The following is a 20,348-nucleotide window of genomic DNA, read 5'->3' as shown; positions in this document are numbered from 1 at the left end:
GATTTATCACTAAAACTTATTTCCCTCCACACACTCACACACACACACACACACACACTCACACACACACACACACACACACACACACACACACACAATTCCCCATTTTACCAGCCATGTGCTTGGAAGATTATACAAGGAATCAAATTCGACACAGAGCAAATTGCAGTCAGCATTATTACACTTCAGCACACTGTTCCTGGCGTTCACTGTCCAAACCCAGTACCCCCAGGGAGGACAAGGGCAGTGAATACGTAGGAACACCAGACCATGCAAGTTCCCCTCCGAACCCTCCACCATTCTGACTTGGAGATGTATCGGCCGTTCCTTCACTCTAGCTTGGTCGAGTTGAAACCAGGAGCCGGAGTAGGCCATTAGGCCCTTCAAGCCTGCCCCGCTATTCAATATTATTATGGTTGGTCATCCAACACAATCCCCCTCTCCCCCGCTTTCTTTCCCTACTGCCTTTTGAGCCATTTAGACCTAAGAGCTCGGTCTAACTCGTTCTGGAACGCATTCCATGTTCCCTCGCAGAGAATTCTGCAAGCTCCCTCACTCTCTGGGTGAAGACATTTCGCTACACCTCAGTCCTACCCCGTCTCCTTTAGACTGTGACTCCCTGGTTCTGGACTCGCCCACCCCACCACCCCAACGACCTCCCATCTCCCGGTCTTCGGGAACATCCTCCCTGCTTTTACTGTGTTAGAATTTTATAGGTTTCAATGATATCCGCACCCTGATCCCCAACCGCCCCCCCCACCCAATTCTTATCCAGTCCAGCGAATATAAACATCAACCGATTCAGTCATGAGAAGGGTGGGGTCGAGGGGAGAGAGAGGACTGGAAATCTGAAACAGACACAGAAATCTTTGCAAAAGGTCGGCCGGTCTGGCCGCATCCAAGGGTCATTTGAACCGAAACGTTAACTCTGCTTTCTCTCTCCAGAGACACTGACAGACCCGCTGAGTTTCCACAGCCATTCCTGTTTTCGTTCTGTCTGTCTGTCTGTCAAATAGCACTTTGCGTGTTCCGAACATCCCCGCGACACTGAAACTCTCTCCCTCACAGCATCTTGCGTGTTCCTAACATCCCTATAATACTGAAACTCTCCAATAAACAGCACTTTATGTGCTCCTAACATCGCTATAATACTGAAACTCTCTCCTTAACAGCACTTTATGTGCTCCTAACATCCCTATAAAACTGAAACTCTCTCCCTAACAGCACTTTATGTGCTCCGAACATCGCTATAATACTGAAACTCTCCCCTTAACAGCACTTTATGTGCTCCGAACATCGCTATAAAACTGAAACTCTGTCCCTAACAGCATCTTGCGTGTTCCTAACATCCCTATAATACTGATACTCTCTCCTTAACAGCATTTTATGTGCTCCTAACATTGCCATAATACTGAAACTCTCTCCCTTACAGCAGTTGATGTGCTCCTAACATCGCTATAATACTGAAACTCTCTCCCTAACAGCACTTTATGTGCTCCTAACATCCCTATAATACTGAAACTCTCCCCTTAGCAGCATTCCGTGTTCCTAACATCCCTATAATAATAAAACTCTCTCCCTAACAACACTTTGAGTGTTCCTAACATCCCTTTTATCCTGAAACTCTTTCCCTAACAGATTTCGTGTGTTCCTAAGATCTCTATCATACTGAAACTCGCTCCCTAACGGCACTTCGCGTGTTCCTAACATCCGTATAATGCAGAAACTCTCTCCCTAACAGTGTTTTGAATGTTACTAACATCTTATGTTATTCTAACTGTCTCTCTCCAAATAGCACTTGGCGTGTTCCTAACATCCCTATAATTCTGAAACTCTCTCCCTCACAGCACTTGAGTGTGTTCCTAACAACCCTATAATTCTGAAACTCTCTCCCACACAGCACTGGAGTGTGTTCCTAACATCCCTATAATTCTGAAACTCTCTCCCTCACAGCACTTGAGTGTGTTCCTAACATCCCTATAATTCTGAAACTCTCTCCCTCACAGCACTGGAGTGTGTTCCTAACATCCCTATAATTCTGAAACTCTCTCCCTCACTGCACTGGAGTGTGTTCCTAACATCCCTATAATTCTGAAACTCTCTCCCACACAACACTTGAGTGTGTTCCTAACATCCCTATAATTCTGAAACTCTCTCCCTCACAACACTTGAGTGTGTTCCTAACATCCCTATAATTCTGAAACTCTCTCCCTCACAACACTTGAGTGTGTTCCTAACATCCCTATAGTTCTGAAACTCTCTCCCTCACAACACTTGAGTGTGTTCCTAACATCCCTATAATTCTGAAACTCTCTCCCTCACAACACTTGAGTGTGTTCCTAACATCCCTATAATTCTGAAACTCTCTCCCTCACAGCACTTAATTGTGTTCCTAACATCCCTATAATTCTGAAACTCTCTCCCTCACAACACTTGAGTGTGTTCCTAACATCCCTATAATTCTGAAACTCTCTCCCTCACAGCACTGGAGTGTGTTCCTAACATCCCTATAATTCTGAAACTCTCTCCCTCACAACACTTGAGTGTGTTCCTAACATCCCTATAATTCTGAAACTCTCTCCCTCACAGCACTTAATTGTGTTCCTAACATCCCTATAATTCTGAAACTCTCTCCCTCACAACACTTGAGTGTGTTCCTAACATCCCTATAATTCTGAAACTCTCTCCCTCACAGCACTTAAGTGTGTTCCTAACATCCCTATAATTCTGAAACTCTCTCCCTCACAACACTTAAGTGTGTTCCTAACATCCCTATAATTCTGAAACTCTCTCCCACACAACACTTGAGTGTGTTCCTAACATCCCTATAATTCTGAAACTCTCTCCCACACAACACTTGAGTGTGTTCCTAACATCCCTATAATTCTGAAACTCTCTCCCTCACAACACTTGAGTGTGTTCCTAACATCCCTATAATTCTGAAACTCTCTCCCTCACAACACTTGAGTGTGTTCCTAACATCCCTATAATTCTGAAACTCTCGCACTAACAGCATTTCGTGTCTTCCTTACATCTCTATAATTCTGAAACTCCTTCCCTAACTGCACTTTGTGTATTCCTAGCACCTTTATAATTCTGAAACCCTCTCCCTAACACCACTGTGTGTTCCTAACATCCAAATACCACTAACACACTCTCCCTCACAGCACTTTGCGTGTTCCTAACATCCCCATAACGCTGAAACTCTCTCCCGAGCAGCGTGTTGAGTGCTCCTCACAGAACCTACAAGAATTGCATCGGTTCAACAAGACAATTAGGGAGTGGTAATAATGCCCTTTTGCAGGACATTGACTTCTTATTTACCCGCGTTCTGCACGTCCCAACGGCGCCCAGTGAAGGACCACGCTTTTATTTATAGCCATTGGCCCTGCATGACCGCAATGATGCGCACACCGCCCTCTGGCCGAGTGGCGCAGCTCACCCACAGACCTTGTCATACTTTCCAACCCAACGGATCGCAGAAGGGGCGAGGCTGGCCCGGTGCTGAGGTCAACGCAGCCGGCTGACTCTTTCCCAGCCACACATACCACACACACACACACACAAAGCAGCGAAGTTGGGGGGGGGGGAGAATTCTCCACATCCCAACACAAAAATGACCAAAGGAGTCTTCTTCCCAATTCTCCTGGTCCAACTCTTGTCTCTTTATGGTGAGTGGGAGGAAATTTGAAAAAACTCGCCCGGAAAGTGGGAGCCCGACTCATCTCCACCTCCCCCCAACTCCCTCTCCCCCCTCCCCCCCCTCCCACCACGCATCCAAAGGTGGAAAGGATTTCGATCATGCCCAGTGAGGATCTCCCCAGTCGCAGGGCTCATGTAGACGATAGTAAGGGGAAGGGTAACTGGAGTCACGGTAGACAATGAAGAGGCGCCTCTCCCAAATGGACAGCGATCGAAGGGGGTTCGCTCCCACCTCTCAATAATCTCTTTTAATGTCACTTTTATCTCTTCAGTTGCAGATTCCCAGCTCTCTGGGCCTCAGGGACCCTTCACCAAGACGGCAAAATTAGGCGAGACGGTCAAATTGGAGTGCCAGCTCAGCTTTCCTGTGGAGCTCGTTACTGGCTATTTCTGGTACAAACAGACTGTGGGTGAAGCCCCAGTAGGAATAGACACCACCAACTGCAAGGAGTCCGATTGTAAATTTATTTCAAAAAAAGGTGACAGCGAGCGTGTGCTGCTATTGGAAATCCGTGATGTCCAGGTCAAGGACTCTGGGACCTACTACTGTGCTGATAGGGATGGCTATGCTCCTCTCCAGTTGGGACCCAAACTGCTTGTTGGAGGTAAGAGACACACCAAAATCAATCCTAACCGTCCACACAATTTTGATTTTCCGTTCATTTTTCGTTAACCCTGTCCGAATCTCTGTCCAGACAGTTCCACTGACAAGACGTCCGTCCTCGTCTTCCTCCCGTCGTCTGTGTCTGCCCAGTTGGACCCCGTCCCCTTGGTGTGTCTAGTCAGCGGGGTCTCTTCCAAGGAGATTGTCGTTTTCTGGAATATTTCCGGCGAGGTGACCCAGGGGGCGAGCGATGTCGGGACGAGGGAGCCGGACGGCACCTGGAACATCACGAGTCAGGTCATGGTGACGAGGGAACAGTGGACAAGCGGCGCTCTGTGTTCTTGTGTTGTTCAACTGGGAGAGAAGGTCCTGACAAAGAGTGTGTCCTTCACTGAACCGGCGGCAGCAAAGGCAGGTGAGTTATTCAGATGCCCAGTGAGCGTTTATAGACACCCCGGTTTCTAAAATCTCAGTCGTCAGTGAAATACCTCCATCAGTAAAAGGTTTAGAGATGGGTTTATGAATTAATGTGCGCGTGGAAAAGAAAATGTTCATACAGATGTGCCTCTGAATTTAAAGGAAACATGTGTACATATTTGCATGTAAATGTGTTTGTGTGCATATTAGATATGTATGGTTGTCGATATCTGAGTTCACACAATTACCTCGGTGCCATGGATCTGTCCATATAAACCTGAATGTGTACCTGTGAGTGCATGTCTGTGTTTGTAAGTCTGAGTCTACGTCTGTTCGAGTGCAAATGGATTTGCATGTTCGTGTGCACACTCGGTATGAGTATGTGTTGATATCTGAGTATTTACCAAGACCTAAGCATTTCGACCTGTGTATATGCATCTATTTATGTGTAGAATGTGTATGTAGTAACAAATAGAAAGCGCGGGAGAAACTCAACAGGTCTGACAGTATCCATCGACAGAGAAATACAGTTAAAGATTCGAATTTGGTGGGACCCTTCTTGAGAACAGCTTGTGTATATATGTTTGTGTTTATATGTAGATACGTTTGTGTGTAAATATGTATGTACATGTAACTATATATGAGTATATGTGTAAGTCCATGCTTTTATGTCTGTATACATACATATGTTAGTTTATATGTGTGTATAAGCTTATGTATTTCAGTGCATATATGCTTGTGTGCATATATGCACGTGCATGCAAAGCTATATATGCTTGTTTATGCGTCTCTGTGGGTATATGTGAGTATATGTATTTCTACATGCATGTATATGTGTAAAAACGTACAGATATCTACATTATAAGAGTGTGTATTAGTGAGTTAGGGAGTGAGTGTGAGTTAGTGATTGCGTGAGTGTGTTTGTGAGTGCGTGAGAGTTCGTTGAGCGTGAGTTAGTGAGTTAGTGAGAATTATTGAATGCGTGGGATAGTGAGTGAGTGAGTGAGAGTACATTTGAGCTAGTGTGGTTTAGAAAGCGTATGAGAATTAGACTGTGAGAATTCGTGAGTGAGTGTGTGTTCGTGTGAATGAGTTTGTGGGAGTGGGAGTGAACGAGACGGTCAAATACTGAGACCAATCCATTTAAGTGTAAAGGTAATTTAATATTGTTCATTGCTGCTGATGGGGACTTGTTCTTCTGAACAGTTCCTCGGGTCATGAAGCATGTCTGCATAACATCTTTGAATCAGAGACCAATGCAACATAGAAAGAGGCCATTCAGCCCGTCACATTTAGCGACAGCTCTTTGAAGACCCGACCCCACATTCCTGCAACTTGTGGCCCTGAATTCACAGTTTGATTTCCCTTGGGATACCTTGGATTGGAATCAAAGCAGGAGTATACTTTAGAACGAAATCAGGAGGGAAAAACGGGTACATGAGATAGCTTTGGCAAATAGAATTACGGAAAATCCAAAGGTTTTTTACAAATACATTAAGGACAAAAGGGTAACTAGGGAGAGAATAGGGCCCCTCAAAGATCAGCAAGGCGGCCTTTGTGTGGAGCCACAGAAAATGGGGGAGATACTAAATGAATATTTTGCATCAGTATTTACTGTGGAAAAGGATATGGAAGATATAGACTGTAGGAAAATAAATGGTGACATCTTGCAAAATGTCCAGATTAAAGAGGAGGAAGTGCTGGATGTCTTGAAATGGTTAAAAGTGGAAAATTCCCCAGGAACCGAGGACTCTGTTGGAAGCTCGATAAGTGATTGTTGCTTCTCTTTCTGAGATATTTGTATCATCGATAGTCACAGGTGAAGTGCCGGAAGACTGGAGGTTGGCAAACGTGGTCCCACCGTTTATGAAGGGCAGTAAAGACAAGCCAGGGAACTATAGACTGGTGAGCCTGACCTCGGTGGTGGGCAAGTTGTTAGAAGGAATCCTGAGGGACAGGATTTGGAAAGGCAAGGACAGATTCAGGATAGTCAACATGGCTTTGTGCATGGGAAATCATGTCTCTCAAACTTGATTGGATTTTCTGAGTAAGTAACAAAGAGGATTGATGAGGGCAGAGCAGTAGATGTGATCTATATGGACTTCAGTAAGGCGTTTGACAAGATTCCCCATGGGAGACTGATTAGTAAGGTTAGATCTCATGGAATACAGGGAGAACTAGTCATTTGGTTACAGAACTGGCTCAAAGGTAGAAGATAGAGTGTGGTGTTGGAGGGTTGGTTTTCAGACTGGAAGAGAGGCACAGTTAGTAAATTTGCAGATAACACTAAAATTGGAGGTGTTGTGGACAGCAAAGAGGGTTACCTCAGATTACAACAGGATCTTTACCAGATGGGCCAATAGGTTGAGAAGTGGCAGATGGAGTTTAATTCAGATAACTGCGAGGTGCCGCATTTTGGGAAAGCAAATCTTCACAGGACTTATACACTTAGTGGTAAGGTCCGAGGGAGTGTTGCTGAATGAAGAGACCTTGGAGTGCAGGTTCATAGCTCCTTGAAAGTGGGGTCGCAGGTAGATAGGATAGTGAAAGCGGCGTTTGGTATGCTTTCCTTTATTGGTCAGAGTATTTAGTACAGGAGTTGGGAGGTCATGTTGCGGCTGTACAGGACATTGGTTACGCCACTGTTGGAATATTGCGTGCAATTCTGGTCTCCTTCCTATCAGAAATATGTTGTGAAACTTGAAAGGGTTCAGAGAAGATTCACAAGGATGTTGCCAGGGTTGGAGGATCTGAGCTACAGGGAGAGGCTGAACAGGCTGGGGCTATTTTCCCTGGAGCGTCAGAGGCTGAGGGGTGACCTCATATAGGTTTACAAAATTATGAGAGGCATGGATAGGATAAATAGGCAAAGTCTTTTCCCTGGGGACGGGGAGTCCAGAACTCGAGGGGCATAGGTTTAGGGTGAGAGGGGAATAATATAAAAGAGACCTAAGGGGCAACTTTTTCACGCAGAGGGTGGTACGCGTGTGGAATGAGCTGCCAGAGGATGTGATGGAGGCTGGTACAATTGCAACATTTAAGAGGCACTTGGATGGGTATATGAATAGGAAGGGTTTGGATGGATATGGGCCCAGTGCTGGCAGGTGGGACTAGATTGGGTTGGGATATCTGGTCAGCATGGACGGGTTGGACCGAAGGGTCTGTTTCCATGCTGTACATCTCTATGACTCTCCCCTTCTCTTTCTGCAATGTCCTGACGAAAAATCCGTTCTAGTTTCGAGGTTCAGTTTGAACCTTATATACCGGGTAAACCTCTGAGCGTGAAGTCATGCTGAAAATGGAGAGTTAGAAGCTTAAGATATCGCCATCACTAAGCCTACAGGGTCGCCTGAGGGCCCAGAGATTTGACGGTTGGAGGAGATGTTGAAAAAAACTGATTTCTTCTGTATACATGGGGTTAGGGTTAAGGTTGAGGTTAGAATTAGAGTTTGGGCTAGGTTCAGGGTTGTGATTAAGATTAGGGTCGGGTTCGGATTTGAGTTATCATTCGAAGTAAGTAGAGTTCGGTTTGGATTGGGCGTAGAATTGAGCTAATAGTTAGGATTAGGATTCGGAATAGAGTCAGGATTAGGGCTAGGGTTAATCTCGGGGTTCGGGTCAGGGTTTAGTTATAGAGTCGGAGAGATGTACAGCATGGAAACCGACCCTTTGGTCCAACCCGTCCGGTTAAGATTGGATTTAGGGCTAGGTTTACAGTTATTATTAGGTTTAGATGTAGGGTTATGGTTATGATCAGGGTTAGGGTTCGGATTATGGTGAGGGTTAGGGTTAGAGTTAGAGCAGAAAGTACACTCTGAAGCGGTTATCACTGCTGCCTCACAGCGCCAGAAACCCGGGTTCAATTCCCACCTCGGGCGACTGTCTGAGTGGGGTTTGCATGTTCTCCCCGTGTCTGCGTGGGTTCCCTCTGGGCGCTCTGGTTTCCTCCTAAAAATGTGCAGTCTCGGTGAATTGGCCACGCTAAATTGTCCATAGTGTTAGACGTAGGGGTAAATGTAGGGGAATGGGTCTGGGTGGGTTGCTCTTTGGAGGGTCAGTGTGGACCTGTTGGGCCGAAGGACCTGTTTTCACACTGCAAGTAATCTAAGCCAATCTGAAGCAATCATTGACACATCTCTTTTGGGGAGCTGGAGAAAGTAAAATGGCGTATCCAAAAAGACATCAAAAGACACACAGCGACACACATACACAGACACACACACACACACGCACGTACATACACAGACACACACACACACGCACATACACAGACACACACACAGACACACACACGCACACACACACAGCACACACACAGACACACACACACACAGACACACACATCCCAAGAACCCTGAAACAGTAGTTGAAGATTTGACAATGACAGAGCGGGGATGGGGAGAGGGCGGGGGACGGGGTGCGGCTAAACTATAAGATATAGGGGTAGAATTAGGCCATTTGTCCCATTAGGCCTGGTTTGCTATTCGATCATGGCTGATATGTTTCTCGAACGCATTCTCCCTGTAACCTTTGATCCCCTTACCAATCAAAAGCCTATCTGTCTCTGTGTTAATTACACGCAAGGGCCTGGTTTCCATAACTCTCTGTGACAATGAATTCCACGGATTAGCCTACCCTCTGGCTGAAGAAATTCCTCCACATCTCAGTTTTAAAGGGTCATCTCCTCACCCTGAGGCTGTGCCCTCGGGTCTTTGTGTGTCCTCCGAGTGGGAACATCTTCTCCACATGCACTCTATCCAGGCCTCTCAGTATCCTGCAACATCCAATCAACTCCCTCTCTCCCCAACCACCAGTCCCCACACCTCCCATTATGGAAAAGGGAAGGGTTAAAGCATGTAGCCCACTGCCGATCTGTTGGAAGGGGTCTGTGGGATGCGGGATGGGATAAGAGTAGTGAAATGATCTTACACCAACTCGCAGAGTAAGGTTGAGGCTGAAAGGTCACCATGGCGAGACGAGATAACACAGTGAAGTTAGCCTCCCTGTTAAGTATCATTATGACAAGATTGGGACCATAAATATTTGGGACATGACATTTAATATCTAATTAATAGTAGAGTCAGCCTGCTTGAGATTATTGACAATAAATCATGACATTAAGAAAATATTAAATAGGGCCTGGAATGAAAGACCATCATTGCAAAAGCTGAGACTAACTATCGAACCATGACATGAGAATAACATTAAGTAGAATGTAGGAAAAAGTATGGTGGGACAACTAAAGAGATAATGGGAACTAACATCCCTGGTTTATTATGTAGCTACAGTGAGGTAATATAGTTGGACATGCTGATAAGCGAAGAGAAACATGGTAAAAAAAAAGATATTTTAAAAATGGACCCTGAGGTCCCGGGGCATTCGAGAATCTGCCATCTTAGTGTCTCGGTTTTTTTGTTTGTAAGCAAAAGACCTGCTTCTTGAAGAACTCTCTGCGTCTCCTGGTGATTCTGTACAGTTTCTCCACAACACCTCCCCATTCATCCCTCTGAGCTCCATCGATTATAGACCCACACTCCTCATAGTTTATTTGGAAGCACTAGCTTTCTGAGCACGACTCCTTCATCGGGGAGCTGTGGAGCAGGATCAAAAGACACAGAACGTACAGCAAAGATTTACAATGTCATACAACTGAAAGGCTAAATTGAACAACTTCTAGATTGCTGTTAAGTCTTTCATCTTTTTGAATGGTTTGTAGGTTTCGGTGATTTAATATGATTCGATTCCCTACAGTGTGGAAACAGGCCCTTCGGCCCAACCAGTCCACACCAACCCTCCTAAGAGTAACCCACCCAGACCCATTCCCCCTAACTGATGCACCTAATTCTACGGGCAATTTCCCATGGCCAATCCACCTTAACCTGCACACCCCTGGACACTATGGGACCATTTCCCATGGCCAATCCACCTTAACCTGCACATCCCTGGACACTATGGGACCATTTCCAACGGCCAATCCACCCTAACCTGCACATCTTTGGACTGTGGGAGGAAACCCACGCAGACAAGGGGAGAATGTGCAAACCCCACACAGACAGTCACCCGAGGCCGGAATCAAACCTGGGACCCTGGTGCTGTGAGGCAGCAGTGCTAACCACTGAGCCACCGTGCCGTAAATCCCAGAATTTCTATTATGTCACATTCTCGAGCTATCTTAAAGGCTTAAAGGAAGGAGAGATATGGGCGGGGTGCTGGCAGGTGGGACTCGATTGAGTTGGGATATCTGATCGGCGTGGACAGGTTGGACCAAAGGGTCTGTTTCCATGCTGTACATCTCTATGACTCTAAGATCTGGGATTTATATATTTAATGAACTGAAACCTGCAATCCATTCTAAAAGATGAAAGACTTAACAGAAATCTGGATTTGTTCAATATATCGTTTCAGTTGCATGACATTGAGATCTTTTGTGATAAATTCTGTGTCTTATGATCCTGCTCCACAGCTCCCCAATGAGAGAGCAGCGCTCTGAAAGCTAGTGCTTCCAAATAAACCTGTTGGACTATAACGTGGTGTTCTGTCATTTTTAACTTTGTCCACCTCAGTCCAACGCTCGCAGCTCCACATCATGTTCCTCATATGACAAGCTCCTCACCCGCTGTTGAGTCTCTTCAACGCCAAAACATCCTTTTGGCGACAGGGAGCGCAAAACTTGGTAATCTTCCTAATGTGGTCTGAGCAGCGCCTCGGTCACCCTTAACAGAACATCTCTGCTCTTGTACTCTCGCCCTCTTGAAATGAACGCTAACGTTGCATTTGTCTTCCTAACTGCCATCTGAAACCTGCATGTTAACCTTCTGGGAATCTTGAAGTCAACCTCTCAAGATTTCACTTCTGATCAAAGTGCATAACCTCAGACTTTTTTCCACATTGCCCGCTCCCCCTATCCAAGTCCACCCCGCTCCCTCAAAGTTCCCTGTCCCTCCATCTGTCGAGATGTATAAGATCCTGTGGCTGACCGATTTTTGAGGAGCTCTGGGGTGCCACTCTGTAGGGAAGGAGCAAGAGTCGGGGGAGGGCGTGAACGGGGGGGGAGGGGGGAGGTGGGGTGTGGAAGCTGGGTTTTCACAAAAACAGACTGGGGAATGCGGGAGGCTGGAATAAGGGAACTTTGATTCATGCAGAGAGAGTGAGAAAGATTGGAAGAAACTGGGATAGTTCTCTTCAATAGCCCAGAGGACTAAAGGAGGGAATGTGTGGGGAAGGGGGAACCGATTTGGAGAGGAGACGTTTCCCTGTCAAGGAGCTAGTCGGGCCTCATTCTGCGCTTCATCTGCCTAGCATCAGCGCTGTGCTGGTCACATTCAGGCTGTTTTATTGTACAATTTAGGCAGCTTCCCCAACCCTTCCTCCTCTCCATCACAGACCATCCGCCCCACCTCCAACCAATCCCAATTCGGAAGGGGTCAAGATTTCCTTATGTAATCCGGGATTACACTGAATTGACTGTTGCGGCTGTACAGGACATTGGTTAGGCCACTGTTGGAATATTGGGTGCAGTTCTGGTCTGCTTCCAATCGGAAAGATGTTGTGAAACTTGGAAGGGGTCAGAAAAGATTTACAAGGATGTTGCCAGGGTTGGCGAGGGAGAGGCTGAACAGGCTGGGGCTGTTTTCCGTGGAGCGTTGGAGACTGAGGTTTCCAAAATTATGAGGGGCATGGATATGGGAAAATAGACAAAGTCTTCTCCCTGGGGTGGGGGAGTCCAGAACTAGAGGGGCATAGGTTTAGGGTGAGAGTGGAAAGATATAAAAGAGACCTAAGGAGCAACTTTTTCACGCAGAGGGTGGTACATGTATGGAATGAGTTGCCAGAGGAAGTGGTGGAGGTTGGTACAATTGCAACATTTAAGAGGCATTTGGATGGGTACATGAATAGGAAGGGTTTGGAGGGATATGGGCCGGGTACTGGCAGGTGGGACGAGACTGGGTTGGGATATCTGGTCAGCATGGACGGGTTGGACCGAAGGGTCTGTTTCCGTGCTGTACGTCTCTATGACTCTATGACTAATGCGTTCTCTTTACCCTCAGAATGGTGCAACCAGGCCTTCCCTTATGTGACTGCAGCCTCGGCGGTGGTGGCATTCCTGATGGTCCTTCTGATCATTTGGATTTGCAGAAGAGGCAGATCAGGTGAGAATCAAATCTTATCGCCTGTCCCTCCTACACCCCCCTCCCCCCCCCCCCCCCCCCCCCCCCCGCCTGCTCTCCGTTGCTAATTCCCAGTTTTGTCTCGCTCTTGTTCCCGCAGGGAAAGGCGGGAGAACACACGGGGAAAAGTGAGTACCTGAACCTTTTGTAAGGTTCACCATCTGAAAGCGCCCAACCCTGATTGCAAATTCCTCCACGACCTTCCCAGATTGACCCTGAGACCGTTCGGCTATTTCTGGCCCCCGGAGTGCTCATGTACGTGAATAAACTTCGCTTTTTTCTTTCATCTTTTGTCCTCCCTCGCAGCTTTCGCTTGACAGAGATGTCGCAAAACGGAGGAAAGGGCCAGCGACCATCTGGTGAGTGAGCCTGAAATGTTGGAGCAATAGAAGCAGTATTTATCTTTTAATACCAGCAGTAATTATAAATACAGCAACAATCCTACATTTATTGATAAATACCAACAGTATCATTGGAGCTATTTGTGAGATGTTATATTGATTATAAATATTTATTAATGCGAGTTATTAGTGAATATCAGCAATAATTTTATAATTAGAATTAACCAGCAGCAATGTTAGATATGAATGTATTAATAACTGTGATAACATTATACTCATCCATTAAATCCAGCTATAATGTCATATTTAATTAATATTTAGTAACATTAAATGGGGGAAAAATATACGGAAGATCAGTGAGTGCATTCCCCGCTAATAAACTATTTTTGCAACGTCTCTCTTATCTGCTGGTCACTCAAATCATTAGCCCATTAGCAATAGCAATAACATTATGTCTAGTTATGCCACCCGCTGTAATGTATTTATTTATAAATATCAACAGTATAATTTAAATTTATTTAGAAATGCAAGCACTAACATTATATTTATTATTTATTCTATCAGTAACAGCATATTTATTTATATTACGTTTATACATCAATGCTAGCAGTAATATTACATTGAATTAAAAATCCCAGCAGCTGCATTATGTTATTTAAAAGTTTCACCAGTAACATTATATTTATTTATAAATGCAAACAGTAATATTACATTCGTTTATAAAAACAGCAGTAATGTTACATATCAACACTAATGTTATATTTATAAACCCAAGCAGTAATATTAAATTTATATTGCAGCAATATCATATGTATCTATAAACATTAGCGGTCATGTTATAGTTATTTATAAATCTATGCAGTAACATAGTATTTAATTATAAATACAAGCAATAATGATATATATATTCATAAATTTATGCAGTAACATTACATTTATTAAAATTCTAGCAGTAATGTTATATTTATTTGTAAGTACATGCAGTAACATTGTAATTGATTATAAATACAAACAGTAATGTTATATTTGTTTCTAAATAAAAGCATCATTATATTTATCTATAAAATCTAGCTGTTATGTTTATTCATAGAAATATTATAGCAACAATATAATATGTATTCATCAACAATAAATGGTACTGTTTCTGTTTATGAATACATATTACATTACTGCCAGCATTTATAAACACATATGATAAGGCTGTTGATATTCAACATTACATACAATGCATTTATAAATATAACATTACTGTTTGTATTCATAAACAATAAATGATACTGTTTCTGTTTCTAAATGCATTGTATGTATTTTTGAATATCGGCAGCAATATCATGTGTATTTATAAATGCCGGCAGTAATATAATACGTATTCATAAATAGAAGCAGCAACATTGTACTTACTTTTTAATACCATCAGTAATTATAAATGCAAGCAACAATCCGGCATTTATTTATAAATACCAACAGTATCATTGTAGTTTTTTGTGAAATCAGCAGTAATGTGATATTTATTTTCATTACCAGCAGTAACATTATATTTATTAATGCTACCGTTAATTATACCTACCAGCAATAACATTATAAGTACAATTAACCAGCAGAAATGTTATGTATGTATGTTTTAATAACAATGGTAACATGATATCCATCTATTAATACCAGCAATAATGTCATACTTAATTAATATGTAGTAATAATTGCTAATTTAATCAATTCCAGCGATGAAGAACTGTATTATGAAGAGATAGTGAGCAGTTCAGGCTTAAAGTTACTGGAGTTCAGAAAAATGAGAGGAGATCTCATTGAAGTATATAAAATGCTAAAGGGGATGTGTAGAGGATGTTTCACTTTGTGGGGCAAGTTAGAACAAGTAATCATAGCTTTAGACTCAGAAATGGCAGATTTAAAACAGAGATGAGGAAGATTTACTTCTCTCCGAAGGTAGTGAATCTGTGAAATTCACTACGCCAGAGCACGGTGGATGATGGGACACTGAATAAATGTAAGGAGAAGATAAACAATTTCTTTCATTAGTGACTACTTGAAAACTTGTAGGGAGTGAAAAGGCATGTGGGGTTGAGACTAAAATGGAATTAGCATTGTAGCACTTAGGGAATTTTAAAACATTGAGTGACTATTACAGCATTGTGGAAGAATTGGTGCATTCGGAGAATATTGGAGTGTTGAGAAATAATTGGGACATTAAGAGAATATTCAAATATTGAGGGGATACTGGAGTATTGGTTATTGAGAAAATATTAGAGTATTCAGGCAACGTTGAGGTATCGAGAGAATATTGGAGAACTGAGGGAATGTTGGAGTTTTGGGGAAATAATGTTTTCTTGATGGAATATTGGTGCATTAACAAAATGTTGGAGTATTGTGAGAATATTGATGGACTGAGGAGATACTGTTAAAGCGAGGGACCATTGGAGTGTTAAGACAGTATTGGTGGAATGAGAGACTATCGGGATATTCAGGGAACATTGCTGTGTGGAGGGAATATTTGAGAATTCAGGGTATATTGGAGTTTTGAGGGAATAGTGGTGTTTTGAAAGAATATTGCTGCGTTGAGGGAATATTGGAGTAGTTGGGGGATATTGCGGAGTTGAGAGAATGTTGAAGTATTGAAGTTAGATTACTGTATTGAGAAGATATTTTTGAATATGAGGGGATGTACTGTTTTCAGCAGATATTTCTATAGAGTAGACGCATTAAAGATCAAAGAGGGCATCTTTCTCTTGCACCTCAAGAGTCCCTGTGTGAGCGTACGCTTTGGGGGGGCACGGTGGCTCAGTGATTAACACTGCTGCCTCACGACACCAGCGACCCGTTCAACTCTACCCTCGGGTGACTGTCAGTGTGGAGTTTGTACGTTCTCCCCGTGTCTGCGTGGATTGTCTCTGGGTGCTCCAGTTTCTTCCCACAGTCCAAAGATGTGTAAGTTAGGTGAATTGGCTATGCTAAATTGCCCGTAGTGTTCAGGGATGTATGGGTTAGGAAGATCAGTCAGGGTAAATGTCGAGTGATAAGTTAGGGGAATGGGTCGAGGTGGGAGACTCTTGAGGGTCATTGTGGACTTGTTGGGCTGAAGGGTCTTTTTCCATTGTGTAGGGTTTCTATGAAGGGAGCAATATTAAATGATTATTTCAAGTCAGTTTTTCACTGGAGAGAAAGAAATGGAGGCTAGAGAAATAAATATTGGTGTGTTGAAACTACGTCACATCATAGAAGAAGGAGTGTTAGAGACCTTAGAAAATATAAAGGTGGATAAGTCTCTGGGACCTGATCAAGAGTATCCCAGGACTTTGAGGGAAGTTATTGAGGAAATAGCGGGGACACTTACAGAAATATTTATGTCATCTATAAATACGCTTGAGGTGCCGAATGACTGGAGGCTGGCTAATGCTCTGCCTTTGTTTACGAAGAGGTATGAGGACCTGTGAATTTGACAGCGGTGGGTAAATTGTTGGAGGTGATCCTGAAATTATGCATTTATGAATACTAGCCAGAATTTTGTTCGAGGGAAATTGTATCCCGTAAACTTGATTCAGTTTTTGAGGAAGTGTTTTATAGACTAGGCCAAACCACTCAAAACATTCTTAAGCAAGGAGCCCAGACCATAACTTTGCAATTTGATTCATTAAGTGTACAGTGAAAATTACCCAGCATAAGCTAGCGAGGTTAACTACCAGGTTAAAAACAGACAAACATTTTTTCACAAAATTACACAATGAAACACAAAGAACAGCAGCTTATTACTCATCTGGGGAGGAAAAAAAAACAAGGACATAGCATCCTTGAGAAAAGGAACAACGATTCAAAAAACAAAACCAGGTTTGTGACAAGTGATCAAGAAGATTGATGAGGGCAGAGCGATAGATGTGGTTTACTTCAATGTTACTGAAGTGTTTGACACAGTTCTGTTTGGTGCATTAATTAGTGAAGTTAGATTGCATAGGATTCAGGGTGAGCTTGCCAATGGAGTACAAAATTGGCTTGACAGCAGGAGACAGAGAGGAATGATGGAGATTTGTTGTTCAGAGTGAAGGACTATGACCTGCAGTGTTCCACGGGGATTGGTACTGGGTCCACTTCTGTTTGTCATTTATAAAAATGATTTAGATGATAATATAGGAAGCATGGTTAGGAAGTTTGCAGTTGACACCAAGATTGGTGGCATCGTGGACAGTGAAGAAAGTTATTGAAAATGACAAAGAGTTCTTGATCAATTGGATCAGTGTGCTGAGGAGTGGAAGATGGAGTTTAATTTGGATAAATGTCTGGTATTGCATTTTGGTAAAACAAACAGGGGCAGGATTATACAATTAAATGTAAGGCCTTGGATAGTGTTGTGTAGCAGAGATGCCTAGGGGTGCAGACACATAATTCTTTGAAGTTTGTGTCACATGTTGACAGGCTGGTCAAGAAGGTGTTTTACACACTTGCCTTCATTGCTCAGATCTTTGAGTTTCGAGGTTGGAACATCATGTTGAGGTTGTACAGGACATTGGTGAGGCCTCATCTGGAGTACTGGGTCCAGTTCTGGTTGTCCTGTCATAGGAGAGATATTATTAAACTGGGAGAGGGTTCAGAAGAGATTTACCAGACTGCTGCCGGGATTGGCGGATTGTAAGGAAAGGTTGGATAAGCTGGGAGCTTTCTCACTGGAGTGTAGGAAGTTGAGAGATGTCTTTATAGAGGTTTGTAAGATCATGAGGGACCGAGATAAGGTGAATGACGGGTGTCTTTTCCCTCGAGTGGGGATTTCAAGACGAGGGGGCACACTTTCAAGGTAAGAGGAAAAAGATTTTAAAAAGGCATGAGGGGAAATTGGTTTTTTTTCCACAGACAGCGGTTCGTGTATGGAATGAACTTCCAGAGGCAGTGAATTAAATTGGATTGAATTTATTATCACGTGAAAAGCTTTGTCTTGTGAGCAATGCAGGCAGGTCACAGAGTTAAGTCGTATAGATAGTAAATAATAGGTGAGGACATGGATAGGAAATGTTTGGAGAGATATGGGCCAAGTGCACAGACTGATGGGACGAGTTTAATTTGGGATTATGTTCAGCAGGGACTGGTTAGACTGAAGGGTCTGTTTCCATACTGTGAGGGCGTTAGGAATTTGCAACTATAATTGAGTGAGTTAATTGACATGGGTGCACTGAGGCATTGGTACATTGACAAATCACTGGCGCGCACTTTGTCTCGATTTAGCCCTAGATTTCCCAGACTGGGATTAATTTACCTTTCACATCTGACCCATTAACATACAGGAAAGAGCCACCAAACAGAGGCAAGGCGGGCACATCCAGACGGAGTCCAGGTGAGTTGATTCTAAGCATTGTCCCGATTCACAAGCGTGAGATGGTTGAGGATAATCAGTTCAAAATCTGTTGGAGATTTCAACCAAATGACACCAGGCCAGTCTGGAACTGAATAACTAACAAATCTCACAGCTCCCTGAAACTGGAATCAAAATAACTCCATTAGCCTTATCCAGGTCTGATAAGCAAGAGGAGGGGTTACTGATTGGGAGAGGATGCCTCTCTCAGAGTTGACTGGGGATTTCCAAATGTCTGTGTCCCACTCCCAGCTCATTGTTGCTCTGTCACCATTTTAACTCTGCACTGGGACTGACCACACAGCATCCTCCATCCAACCATGTTGGTTAATATTGAGTTTTAAAATGAAGACTGAGAATTCTGGCAGTTTCACAGAGCTATGACTGAGGGTGTCTCCTGGAGCTCAACCTCCCTCTCCACTCCTCACAGTGCCACACTGTCACAGGGGCAGCGCTGAGGGAATGGGCACTGCAGAGGGTCAGTGCTGAGGGAGTGGACACTGTCAGATTGTCAGTGCTGCGGGTGCAGGAACTGTCAAAGAGTCAGTGGTGGGGCAGTGGGCACTTCGTCGGGTCAATGCTCAGGACGTGGGCACTCAGATGGTCAGTGCTGAGGGGGCAGGCACTGTCGGAGGGTCAGTGCTGAGGGAGTGGACACTGTCAGATTGTCAGTGCTGCGGGTGCAGGAACTGTCAAAGAGTCAGTGGTGGGGCAGTGGGCACTTTCGTCGGGTCAATGCTCAGGACGTGGGCACTCAGATGGACAGTGCTGAGGGGGCAGGCACTGTCGGAGGCTCAGTGCTGAGGGTTGGGATGCTATTGGAGGACCAGCACTGAGAAGACTCTGCACTATTGGACGGTCAGTGCTGAGGAGCAGACACTGTCAGAGGGTCATTGCTGAGGAGAGGACACTATCAGAGGGTCAGTGCTAAGGGAGACAGCACTGTTGGATGGTCAGTGCTGAGGGAGGGGATGCTGTCGGAGGGTCAGTGATAACGGAGACAGCATTGTTGGACGGTCAGTGCTGAGGGAGGGGGATGCTGTCGGAGGGTCAGTGCTAAGGGAGACAGCACTGTTGGATGGTCAGTGCTGAGGGAGGGGCTGCTGTCGGAGGGTCAGTGCCAAGGGAGACAGCACTGTTGGATGGTAAGTGCTGAGGGAGGGGATGCTGTCGGAGGGTCAGCACTGAAGGAGGGAATGCTGTCGAAGGGTCAGTGCTGAGGGAGACATCACTGTTGGACGGTTAGTGCTGAGGGCGCAGGCACCATCAGATGACCAGCGCTGGGAGAGCTCTCCACTGTCATAGGGTTAGTGCTGAGGGCGTAGTCACTGGACAGAACTGGCAGTGGAATGACGGGCCGAATGCTCTGACATTCGCTGAAACTCAATGACAAGGTGGGATCATTGGTCCTGTGTTGTAACCACTTTGCATCTTGACCTTTTTCCCCAGACTCCCGGTGGGCCTCTGTATGCCTCCTTGGAATTTGCTGCACTGGAGAAGAGGGAAAAAAAGGGAGGGCGCCGATGAAAATCTGGGTCTCTATCCGGGTGGGGGTCAGGATTTTCAATGGAAGCCACAGCCCTGTGGAAATCAGCCTGGAGCCCATGAAACTTCCAGCAAGCACTAAAGCTCTCCTTTCACCTTTACTAGTGTCTCACGGAGACCTTTTGAGGTCAGACATTGAAGTATTGTTGGCTTAATACTCAAAGCAATCATTAAGGACACAACAAGACAGACTTTCTACTTTGAGTTACTAACAACCTATTTCA

The 20,348-nt window shown here is 44.4% G+C and overlaps 1 long non-coding RNA gene across 1 annotated transcript; it reads left to right on the top strand.

The window, feature by feature from the left end:
• The first annotated feature begins 13,199 nt into the window (after positions 1–13,199).
• Positions 13,200–20,082, top strand: LOC140453819 (uncharacterized). Its single transcript, XR_011952498.1, has 3 exons — positions 13,200–13,250; positions 18,512–18,561; positions 20,029–20,082. It is a non-coding gene; the product is annotated as an uncharacterized lncRNA (long non-coding RNA).
• Positions 20,083–20,348: the final 266 nt, after the last annotated feature.

This window comes from Chiloscyllium punctatum, chromosome 28, assembly GCF_047496795.1.
Source record: "Chiloscyllium punctatum isolate Juve2018m chromosome 28, sChiPun1.3, whole genome shotgun sequence".
NCBI lineage: Eukaryota > Metazoa > Chordata > Chondrichthyes > Orectolobiformes > Hemiscylliidae > Chiloscyllium > Chiloscyllium punctatum.
The sequence above is the reverse complement of the archived record's forward strand: the minus strand, read 5'-3'. Positions and strand labels throughout refer to the sequence as shown.